The sequence below is a fragment of the Papaver somniferum genome, chromosome 1 (assembly GCF_003573695.1).
Source record: "Papaver somniferum cultivar HN1 chromosome 1, ASM357369v1, whole genome shotgun sequence".
Classification (NCBI taxonomy): domain Eukaryota; kingdom Viridiplantae; phylum Streptophyta; class Magnoliopsida; order Ranunculales; family Papaveraceae; genus Papaver; species Papaver somniferum.
Window position 1 is genome coordinate 223,274,220 of NC_039358.1, and position 8,702 is coordinate 223,282,921.

Genomic DNA, 8,702 nt, shown 5'->3' on the forward strand with positions numbered 1-8,702 from the left:
TACCAAAGAAGAATGGGGGAGTAAGGATATGTATCGACTTCACCAACCTCAATAAAGCATGTCCGAAGGATAGCTACCCGCTCCCAAGCTTCGATCAACTGGTGGAAGTCGTCGAAGGATACGAAGAAATGTCATTCATGGATGAATATTCTGGATATAACCAAGTAGCCCTTTCTGAAGAAGATCAACAACACACGGCATTCTACACCCCGCGCGGCCTATATTGTTACACAAGGATGCCCTTCGGACTTAAAAATGCAGGGGCAATATACCAGAGGATGGTTGATGCTATCTTCAAGCCTTGGATCGGGAACACCGTAGAAGTCTATGTCGATGAAATGCTTGTCAAAAGTAAGTTGCGCAAAGACCACCATAAGGACTTGAGGGACATTTTCGAATCAATGAGGAAACACAACATGAAAGTAAACCCGGAAAAATGTACATTCGGCGTTACATCAGGCAAGTTCCTCGGATATTTAGTAACGAAGAGGGGCATTAAAGTCGATCCAGCCAAGATACAAGCTATCGTGGAGATGCCATCTCCGAAGAACCTGAAAGAAGTTTAAAAGATTAACGGATCCCTAACAGCTTTGGGCAGGTTCATCGCCAGGTCATCGGACAAATGCAAACATTTCTTCAACATCCTCAAAAAGGGAAGCAAGTTTGAATGGACCACAGAATGCGAAGAAGCTTTCCAGAAGATCAAAGAATATCTCGCAACAATTCAAATCCTACAAAAACCTGATCCCGATGAGGTCTTGGACCTTTGCATAGCAGCTACAGAGGACCGCGGTGAGCGCAGTGTTGGTCAAAACTAACATGAAGATAGAGCAGCCAATCTACTATGTCAGCAAGACACTCAATGCGGCAGAAAAAAATTATACGAAGATCGAGCAGCTCATCTTGGCGCTAGTATAGGCCACCAAAAAGTTGAGGACTTATTTTTTACTCACTATATTCGTGTTCCGTGCAAAGCACCGTTTGAAGATGTTCTCAAGAGCGCTTGGAAAGTGGGAAGGATATCCAAGTGGAACACTCACCTGGACCAGTTCAACATTATCCATGAAATCCAACATTCCCAAAAGTCACAAGTCTTGGAAGATTTCCTTGCAGATCTACCCCTGGACAACAACGTCGAGGAAGTAAGGGGCATACCAGAAGCAAACGAAGGCAAAGACTCAATCGACATCCTTGAACCCTCAAGCCAAAGGAGATGGGAGGTCTTCGTAGACGGATCAAGGAATAGAGAAGGAGCAGGCATCGGCATCGTAATCACTACCCCCACCGGGGAGATGATTGTGCATGCGCTGAGGTTGGAATTCAAGGGGCACACCAACAACATCGTAGAATACGAAGCTGTAGTACATGCTTTACGTTTAATAATAGAAATATAAATAACCGATGTGTGACTGACAAGTGATTCACAACTAGTCATACGAAAGATAAGGCTAGAGTACAATGTCTACGATGACACCCTCTCTGCATACATGACTTTGGTCCAAACCTTAGCCTCACAGATACCAAGCATCAAATTCTGACACCTATGCAGAAAAGATCTTAGGCACGCCGATGCCTTGGCATACATATCATCCATGCTGAAAGATGAGAGCTTAAAATCCATAAAAATATCAAGGGTGTATGAACCTTTGATCACCCAAGAGAAGTCCTTTGAAACAAATCGTGAAGACGATGTAGGGGAGGACATTGGTGACGATGATGTGGGGGAAGACATTGCTGAAGACTTCATCGAAGACGACATCCTGACAAGGGAAAACGAAGACGATGACTTCAACAATGAAGAAGACTGGAGAGCCGAGATTCACCGTTATCTTGAAGAAGGAACGTTTCCAACAGAATTGAAGCAAGCTAGGAAAATATAACAGGGAGATACGATCTTCGTGATGTGATATTGTACAAGAAGTCCTTTCTTGGACTACTGCAACGATGTCTATCCAGAGAGGAGGGGCATCGTATTTTGAAGGACATCCATTACGAGGACGCAGGTAACCACAGCGGAATGAGATCACTGGCGGATAAAGCAAAAATACAGGGATACTATTGGCCCCAGATGATCCGAGACGCAACCAGGATGTCCAGGAGATGCAAATAATGCCAACGGCTTGCTAAGAAAATTCACGCTCCTGTCACAAAGTTGAATTCGGTGGATAGTCCCTGTCCATTTTCAAAGTGGGGTTTAGACATTGTTGGCCCCTTTATCGAAGGATCAGGGAAAAGGCGATTCTTGATTGTAGCCACAGACTACTTCAGCAAGTGGGTAGAAGCCAAAGCCCTACCTAGAATCCGAGACGTGGATGTTTTCACATTCATCTTTCAGAACATCATTTGCAGGTTCGGCATTCCTGTAGAAATTTTCTCGGACAATGGCAAGAAATTATAGGGGAAAAACATAGATATGCTCTTAGACACTTTAAAAATCAGGAAGAACAAATCAACCCCCATCTACCCCCAGAGTAACGGCCATGCCGAGGCTACAAACAAGAACCTTGGTCTTATTCTCAAAAAGCAATTGGACGAACATAAATGACGATGGTGCGAACAATTATACAATGTTCTATGGGCATACCGAACAACACGAAGATCTGCGACAGGTGAATCACCTTTCCTCCTTACGTACTGAGCCGAAGCAGTCATCCCGACAGAAATAATCATGCCAACTACGAAAACCGAAGCCTGGGAGAAGAACCTCACCACAGATATTATGTTGGAAAGGCTCGATGATCTAGAAGAAGAAGAAAGACACACTTCAAAGGATGGAAAACTACCAACGAAGGTTAGCCAGAGAATACAACAAGAAGGTTAGGCTTAGGAACTTTGTAGAAGGACAGTATGTGATGAGAACCATACCACAATACCAGCGAGAGAAAAAGTGGGGAAAGTTAGCACCATCACGGGGAGGACCGTTTATAATACACACATTGCCGGGAATGGATCCTACTACCTGCGTAATCTAAAAGGAGAAGTCCTCAAACACCCATGGAATGATAAATACCTCAAGCCATAATCCGTAAGGCAGCGCAGTTCTGCACCTCGTGAAGAGTACCAGAAGAAGAAGAAGACAGCGTATCCGCTCGACGTGTTTCTATCTCTGGACGAGGCGTAGCATACCTCAACCTATCAATCAAACGAACGAACTTTTGCGAAAACTATTGGGGAAAGTAGTCATATACAATCTCTGGACTCCCCTATCAGCGTCTATAAGTGTAGGACCATGGGGAAGGCATCCAGCAGAAAGAGATACCCAACCAATTACAAGGCAGTGGTTCAGCGGAATGGGTGCATGTAAATATTCCAATAACGCACCACATATCCGAGGACGCTGCCCGACCCCCACCGTCTTGGAATCCTCCGGCCAAGGATTAACTAGCTGGGTGACAGGTCCAAAGACGATCACGAAGGTACATACCTTCGGCATCGTTATCAAACACTTTTTTGTCATTTTACTTAGTTCACTTCTTACTACAGTTACCTCTATCTGAAAAGAACAAACTGAACTAAAATGCAGGTAAAATTGAAATTGTACATACTCAAGCAAACGATGATCTATTCCATAAAAGTTGATTACAAGATCGGGAAATGTACACAAGAAACACAAGATATATCAAAAAATGGCCCGAAGCCGAGTAATCAACAAAGATCAACTTTCTGTGACAAACAAGGGAATCTAATTTTCTTTGGATGTTTCAACATGACCAGCGGGATTTTGTTTCGCGAAGAAGGTACGCTTCCACCCGAAGAAGGACCCGAAGAGTGAGTTAATGGCTCAAGCATACGACGACGAGGGTAATTCTTGACGATGCCATGTTCTGTCTGGAGGTCATGCTCAATCCGGGCAAGAGTCTTGTTAATCTCTTCGGTCAGATGGCAGCGTGCTTTATAACCAATAACGATGTTCTTCATCTCAGCCTGCGACAATAAAGATGAAAGTCGGTTGACTTCTTATAGCCTCCTTAGCCGTTGCATCCCTAGACCCTTGTAATACGTAGTCTGGCTCTCCTGCTGCACTAAGGAAGATTGAGCTTTTTCAAGTTTTTTATTTGCAGCGAGAAGTTGTACCTCGAGCTCTGTAGAGAAAAAGATAACACAAAAGGTTAGAAGGCTGGAACTACAAAACCACACACGACCAAATAAATGTATACCTTCGGCATTGGCCGAAGCTATTTCATATTCGTTAGCTACATCGTCCCGGGCTTCGTCAAGGAAATCATACTCGTCTGATATTTTCTTATAATCCAATCGAAGGGTCGTGAGAGAAAATTGACACTCATCTAACTCTACCTGCGTCATGGAGTCCAAGTGACGAAGGTGGTTGACTTCATTGTTTATCTCTTCTATCCCTTTACTAAGCCGGTACATATTCATTTCCAGACTTCTTTCAGACTCGACTAAACGAGCAACATCGGCCCGGGAAGCGGTCAAAGCATTGCAAAGGGAAAAAGCCTCAGTTCTAGCATCATCCCTCTCACGAACAAGTCGTTGTATATAATCCCGGACTTCAGGATCGTGGGAGGATTGAGCTTGATGCAACTCTTCTTCCAAGCCGGCTACCTTAGCTTCCAAGCGAGAAATTTTCTCATCGGCCTCACGAAGATTTTTCCCGATTCCATAATAAAGCACCATTAAATAAGCGGCGGTCATAGTTATACTTATTTTGCATATCAACCATCTGTTCTCGCCTTTCTCGATGCCGTGCAACAAATTCATTATGTTCATCAGCTTGGGCATCCCACTTCTCAGCTTCACCCTTAATCTTCGTCACTAGTTCCCGAATTCGAGAGGATTGGCGAGTCCTCTCACTTTGAAGCCATTTTAACTCTCTGACATCACCCGCTGAAGATAGGGCGGGGAGACTCAGAAATCATGCTAAGAAGACGAAACGAAGATGAAGGGGAAAGTTGAATAAGAATACAAACCTTTAGAGGACGAAGCATCGTTACGGGCCTTCTCCAACTCACTACGAGCCATGGCAAGTTCAAGCTGTTCTTTCCCCTTCAACCGGTTCTTTATTTCAAGTATCTCTTTATCTCTAGCAGAGATAACATCCTCGGCGGCAACAATTCTTCTTCCCTATGACGAAGCTTGGCTCCAACTTGAGGGATTTCTCCTTGAAAAACTGATATAGAGTATGGTTATAATGTTAGCTTCTCATCATATGCATTCCAAATAAGTATATGATGATTATAAGTGATCACGACAGAACACCAGGAAATTTATGAGGAATTACGATGACTTACCTCAAGCATCCGTTGCTGAGGAAAACCATACTGATATCCATCATATCAACAACGTCAGAGGGGGGGATCAACTAGAAGGCTAGAGGAAGTGGACCTCAATTCCATGTCCTACACTTCCGCAACTCTCCCTTCAGAAGATCGTTGCATCATCTGGCGAGTAAAAGCATCAGAATTCTTCTCACCAGATATTATTAGAGCAGGATTGGGCACGAACATCAGGTTCTTTTTCTTCAACCAGTCAAGGATGGCATCATCACCATCACGCATTAAGGATTGTGGAAAATCCTCGGAAGTAACCCCAGCGGAAGTCTCAGTAGCAACGACATTCTTGCCAGCATCGTAGTCCTTCTTAGTTTCGGGATTTCTCCCATCATTTGTTTTCTTGTTAGCAAGGGCATCTGCATCCTCGCCATCAGAACTCTCTTCCGCCTCAACATTTTTCTTACCAACGGTGTCACCAAGAACATCCCAATCATCGTTTGTGGAAAGTATAGAAAACTCTGAAGCAAGCCCCAAAGCAGCGTCCATGTTAATCGGCTCACCCATGGAATCAATCTTGCCAAAGGAGAACTCTTGACATGCGACAGGAATAGATAGCGGAGGACCAACGTTTTCGTCCATTGGTTCCGTATAAGAATTCAATCTGACGCCTCCACCAGGGGAAGCTTCTGTCTCTACAACTCCACTACCTCCAGGGGCAGGCTGTTTTTCCACATTTTCACCATCACCAGGGGCAATATTATCCTCAGCAACACCATTATCAATATTCCGGCCATCCTCGTGATTAGGAGGAGAAGTATCAGTACGTTCCTCGTCATCAGTAAGACCTTCATCTTCCACGATGAACTCTTCGTTCACGGGGCTGTTAACCTCCTCAGGAACCTCTGTTTCATCAGCCGCAGCAGTGGAAGATTGAAGAGGCCCAATTTTCTTCTTCTTGGTCACTTAGAAACATATCATGGAATTATTACAACGGCTATTTCCTCCTTATTTTGATTAAAAATCCAAACAAAGAAGAAAAGGGGCAAGTATACGGTGTAACAAGAAGCCATACCTTGGCAGCAACATTACTCTTTGAAGGAAGAGTGGCATCAGAACTTTCTTCTTCATCCATATCAGCGGCATCGTAGGCATAGTCAAAACTCATGCCTTCAAAATTCAACTTCCAAGGGCGGAAATTACCAAAATGGGCCGGCCCACTCTCACGAGCTTGACTGTCAGCAGTGGGACGCCATCCATGTGGACCGGGCACCCAACCATAAGCCCAAGGACAACAATCTCGATAACGGTGGGATGCCACTCATAGTCATGATCACGCTTTATCTGCTCACGAGCAGGAAAAATCTTCCTGTGGGGAGTCCCTTCGGTACCAGGAACATACTTCATCTTTGAATCACTTACTTCACTTAAGATCCCAATCTCACCACGTGGAGCAGCAATGGTTCGAAGGCCAACGCTCCATGGTTTACGGTTCCTACCATTAACATAATCCCCGAAGGAATTATTGAAATTCTCAGGAGTATACCAGTATCTCTCAGCAGGATCAGGAGTGTAGCAGGTCATCATCGTTTCTCCTTTGCGCCGAAGATAGCACTCCTTAAGTGCACGAAGATAGTTTCCAGTCAGCTGCACCACCGAGCGGCAATGGGTGTAAGGAGTGGATCCATCACGATGAGCCAAGACGTCATAGTAGAAAGAATCTCCCGACTTGTATAAAGGAAACATGAGGCCAGCTTCGAAGGATCCCACCGTTATTAACAGGTGGAACTCATCGTATTGATAGTTCGAAATCAGATCATAAGTGAGATCATCATCGGGAGCGTAAAACCTAACATCAAAAGCTTCGAGTTCATGTTTCGACTTGAACGCTGCAAGATCTATGTGCTTGAAAGTAACCTTCTTTTTACCAACTGTGACGCTTCGTATAAGTGGGCAGTGTCTGAATCGTCAGCCGGATCCGACGAAGGTCTCTTCGGGGGACTCATATCTGAAGATTTCCTTTTGGTAGGATGATTCTTTGATAGACTAGCCTTCGGTGCGGGACCCTCAGTAGATTTTCCTCTCACAAGAACGGTATAAGGTGGAGTTGTAGGTTTCTGTAGGGGCATCGTAGATGGAGCAATAGGACGAAGAGGCTGGGCGTTCATCGGCTCAGCACGATAAGGCGAAGGGGTCTGCGTATTTGTTGGATCAGCACGATGAGTCGATGTGATCTGCGTATTTGCTGGAACATCACGTTGAGAAGCATCAAGGCGATTAACGACATACCTATAACCCTGAGGACTCTTTGTCTGATCCCCTTTCTTGACAAATGGAGCTCTTGGACCAGCAGTAGATGAGGTCCTCTGAGCACGAGGGTCTAACTGCGAAGGCCTAGACGAAGCACCCTCTGGCGGAGATATATCAGGACTTCTATGTGGGGGAGACCTATAAGGGCTCGGTGGCGGTGTCTGATAGGGAGCCCGCTGACGATCAACCATATCTACGAAGAAGCATAAAAACAAGATAAAGAAACAATCAGAGAAGCAAATGAAGATCATAAAACGTGAAATTTGTCAAAACTTCTACCATAAAAATATCAACTGAAAACCCTAAATTCACTGAAAACGAAGAACCCTAACTTAATTGGGAACATCGTGGACAAGCTTAAATCTTCGAGTACGAATCCGTAAGTTTTGTGATAAAGAACAGGGGCAAGTATATATACTTTGTATATTTGTTCTTCATCACAAAACTAAGAACACAGTAGCAGAAGATGAACAAACAATCAAGATCGAAGAAAAAATAATCTCATACCTATATCAAAAGCCTTATGAGTTGAAGCGTGCGATGGGAAGACAATGAACAACAACAACCGTCAAACTTCGAAAAATCCTAGGAAGATCTTACTCACAATATCACCAGCAGAAGTTAATGGCTAGAAAACAAGAAGAGAAGAATGAGAAGGTTCAGAAGAGAAAGTATGAAGGAATGAAATTTATTTCAAATTTTTAACATTCTCTCTCCTATTTATAGCATTAAAGGAGATAGAAACCGTCCCTTAATCCAAGAAGAAGTTATTGCAAGGAGTGAGAAACGTTCCCTAAAATCTAGGGGAAGTTATTATACAGAGATGAAGAATATGTGAGGACGATTTTCCTCTAACTTCAACTGACGCCTTAGTTAGAAGAAAATGGGCAAATTGTATGCACATAATTCATCACTCGCCACGTGTCTGGGAAACACACGTGGAGGACACACAGCCTGGAGCATCGATATATGATGCCACGCGTGGATATCCAAGCAACACGTTTCGTCAGTATAAGATCATCATCTAATGGATCTAAGGGCTGAGAATCGAGGAGCATTGAAGGAAGAGGTTACTGCGAAGCACTGAAGAACACCCAAGGATTCACTTTATTCCATCTCGAGAAGGATCTAAGATCAACGACGAGGGTTGGTCCAACTGAC